The sequence below is a fragment of the Hyposmocoma kahamanoa genome, unplaced genomic scaffold, assembly GCF_003589595.1.
Source record: "Hyposmocoma kahamanoa isolate Upper Pololo Valley unplaced genomic scaffold, ASM358959v1 82629, whole genome shotgun sequence".
Lineage (NCBI taxonomy): Eukaryota > Metazoa > Arthropoda > Insecta > Lepidoptera > Cosmopterigidae > Hyposmocoma > Hyposmocoma kahamanoa.
In genome coordinates this window covers 3,286-7,293 of record NW_020654157.1, presented here as the reverse complement: position 1 = coordinate 7,293, position 4,008 = coordinate 3,286, and the positions used below count along the sequence as shown (strand labels likewise).

At 35.9% G+C, this 4,008-nt stretch overlaps 1 long non-coding RNA gene across 1 annotated transcript; it reads left to right on the top strand.

Moving 5' to 3' along the window:
- Positions 1 to 309: 309 nt before the first annotated feature.
- On the top strand, positions 310 to 846 carry LOC113234296. Its single transcript, XR_003310783.1, has 3 exons — positions 310 to 420; positions 513 to 628; positions 741 to 846. It is a non-coding gene; the product is annotated as an uncharacterized LOC113234296 (long non-coding RNA).
- Positions 847 to 4,008: the final 3,162 nt, after the last annotated feature.

Here is a 4,008-nt window from a genome sequence, read left to right as displayed (position 1 = left end):
TTTCAAGTTATGAATACATACAGCCACAGACATATAGACATAACACATACAACACAAAGAACTCGTACACAGGAACAACGGAACAGAACAAACATATTCAGCAATATGCGTATCTCGTCTTACGGAAACTGCAAGAGTGCACACAGAGGCAACTCGCTGCGCTCAGGACCGGTCGTGTCATTACGTAACGGAGCATAAGTCGTAATTGAATTGAATAATAATCAATACAATGCATTGAGTGAGAAAAAAAATGTTAAATAAAAAGAAGTATAGTCTTTGCAATCCATCAGTGAACCAGTTCAGCTATTTCCAATTTGTGTTATATACAATTTATAATAATAATATTGCTATCACGGCATGCGAGAACCCCGGAAAGACTTACATTGGAAAGAACATACGAAAACATGGTTTCCACTTAAGGTAAGCACAATAGTTAACTAATTATATTACAATTAATTCATTACTATAAATATAATAAAATCTAAATATTAATAAGCTAAATTTCATTTCAGACAATAACATGAATCATAATTAATATTCTTTCAATCAAATCCAGAGATGTTAAATGTGAGCGTCAAACTTTATCAAGAGGAATGAGAATGGGTGGTATGCAGGCCAGAAACTTTAGGTAAGAACAACATATTATACTGCTACTACATACTACTATAGAAAGATTACACATTTTTGATGGTATTACGTAAATGTTAAGCACCAATCATTATTTATTTGTTTTACTGCAGGACTCTTGACTCCATTATAAAGCTCAAGACTCAAGACGGCTCACTTGTTACTAGGAGAACCTATAATCTATTTGAATACCTCACAACCATCGACATAATACGCAAACAAGAGGAAGCAGTGAAAATACAACGAGACAAGTCACACTACAATAATAGACAACAACAAAAAAAAAAAACAAAGAAATCACAAAAACGGTTTGAACATTATTCATCCATAGTATTAGTATTAGTTTTATTTTATATAAGTTCAGTGATGTGGTTTTTAAATCTTAATAGCGACTTATCAAATATTTCTATACTCATTAATTCGCTATTATATAAGGTACATGCTCTCTTTATAAAACTATTACTTCCATAGCAGGTCTTACTTGGTTTAATGGCAAATAGTGGTTTTTTACGACTTGTTCTTTCTTGCTTATAAGGCACACGAAAATAAATTTGTCCCAATAGGAAAGGGGCATCAACCACGTTATGTAATATTTTAAACAAGTACGTGACGTCAGTGATCTCGCGACGTTGCTTCAAGGTGTTAATTTTATGGAATGTAAGGGATGAGTCATAATCTGTGTGTTGGTGACCGATTCTATAATCCAAGGCTTTAACAAATTTTCGTTGCAGATTTTCAATTTTACTTTGATGAACCTGTTGATACGGATTCCAAACTGGACTTGCGAATTCCAGCCGACTTCGCACGTAACTGTTGAATAATAGTTTATAGGTAGAAGCGTTTTTAAATGGTTTTCCTACGCGTAATATTTTTATATTTTTTTAAATTTGTATGACCTATTAACAATCTTATCTATATGGGGGATAAATGAAAGTTTGGAGTCTATTACCACACCCAGGTCTCTAATCTCACTTACGCGATTCAGATCCTGTCCACAAATTTTATAAGGGTACGTTATTGGATTTCTTTTCCTTGTAAAAGAAATGGTAAAACATTTATCTGCATTCAGAAATAAATTGTTACTTTTACAAAAATCAACAAAATCATTTAAATCGCTTTGCAGTAACGCAGCATCATTTGTTTCCTTTACAACTCTGTATAACTTTGTATCATCCGCATATAGTAGTACGTTTGAGTGACTTATGGAGTTTGTCAGATCATTGATATAAATAATAAAGGTCCCAAATGAGATCCTTGAGGCACTCCAGAGGGTATATTCTTGTATATAGAACGGTAACCACAGAGTGTAACAGCCTGACTACGGTTTTCCACGTATGAACGTATCCATCGGAACAAGTCACCGTGAATTCCGAGCTGCCAGAGCTTAAGAAGTAGTGTGTTATGACAAATTTTATCAAATGCTTTCGCAAAATCTGTATATATAGCATCTACTTGTGCGTTATCATCCATTGCTGACAGTATAAGCTCCGTAAAAGTTAACAAATTGCTATCCACACCACGCTTTCTGCAAAAGCCATGTTGGTTCGGGACAATGACGCGTTGCACAACCCCAAACAGTTGATCAGTAACAATCCTTTCCTGTATCTTGGCGAAATGGCACAGTTTGGAAATCGGCCGATAATTAGTGACATCCTCACACACGTTACCCTTAGGTATAGGCGTTATCCAAGCATACTTCCAGACTTGAGGCACGCAACCACTGCTAAAAGATAATTTGAAAATGTGAGTGAGGGGATAGGTCAGCGCATCAACACACTTGCTAATTAACAGTAACCCTTGTTGACGTTAATTTTTTTTAAATATTTGTTTACCAACTTAAGGTGAATCTCGACGGAACCAATATCCAAAATTGTGTTTACGGGAGCGTCCCATTGATTAGGCAGCGATTGGCTAGTATTAATTACGAAAACCGAATGAAAGTGTTCATTAAAGAATTCACAAATTTGCTTCCCATCGCTACTACTTTTCCCGTTAAAGGTCATCGTTTGCGGTAGCCCATTATTAGCGTTAATAGCTTTGACATAGGTCCAGAAATACTTAGAGTTTGTTTGAATTTTATTTTCTACATACTGTATATAATTATTGTAACATTCGGTTTCCATGCGATTGGCTCTTTTTCTCAGAACACTGAAACTTTGATAATCCAAGGGATTCCCATACAACTTCCACAGTTTGTGATATTTTCTTTTTTCATTCAAAAGTTTTCTTAAGGGCTTAGTATGCCATACAGGAAAGGACTGCGAAGATCTGATAATCTTTCGAGGAACAAACTTTGTAATACAATTCCTTAAAATGCAGTAAAATTTCGAAATACATTCCTCTAAGCTTAAAGCTTTAAATATTTCAGGCCAGTCTATGTTTGTATGTTCCTCATTAATAGAAAGAAAATCTGCTGCACAGAAGTTATTATTATAGGTGGGTACTGAATTTAAAGACTTAAAGTTATCAATATTCAAACAAATTTCTATTGACTTATGATGGATATCCTCTTGGGTTAACGGTTGACAGCAACTCGTGACATTGCAGTTAATATTACTCATCACTAGGTCCAAGATTCTGTTGTTGGTGTTATAAGCACCATTAAACTGTTGTAGATTAGTGAACGCTTAAAAATCTCTCAACGATCTTACAGCATAGTCACCACCTTTTTGTAGTAATTTGCTGAAAGTGCGAGTCTCCTGCCAAACCGCTTCAGAAACATTAAAATCACCCACAATTAAAAATATATCATTTGACCGATTATTAAATATATCGCTAGCACAATTAAAAAATGCTTCCAGCGCGTCACGGTAGCCTGGCCCATGTGGTATGTAAACACAGGCGATATTTAAACATCTATTACTACTACCTGTATTCAGGGGTATGGATAGCCAAATGCAGTCGGAAGCAGCGCGCGGTGGCGTCGGCCTGTTCCGTCGCAGCGGCATCAATGTAGTACGCACTGCAACCATGACTCCACCGCCACTCATCGCACCGCTCTCCTCGTGCGAGCGGTCACAGCGAAACACAAAGTACCTACTATCAAAATACTCTCGGTCGTAAAAATCAGGTGTTAACCAGGTTTCAGTCACACATACAAAATCGTAGTCAGTTATAGCTATCTGGGATAGAAAGTCGAAAGCAGATCAATGAGTATATTGTTGGTCCAGATGAACAGGATATTATCTTATTATTTCGGCCGCTATTGTAATTTGGTTCTCCTCATTTATATATATTTAAAGCCAAACAACAAAACATTTAACATTATTTTAAAGCCAATAAGTGTAAAAGGGTGCACCAATTTATGTTCCAGTGTTTCTAATCTACTTAGTGAGAGACTGTTCTACACACTATTACGGCCATAAATTTAATCAGCACCTA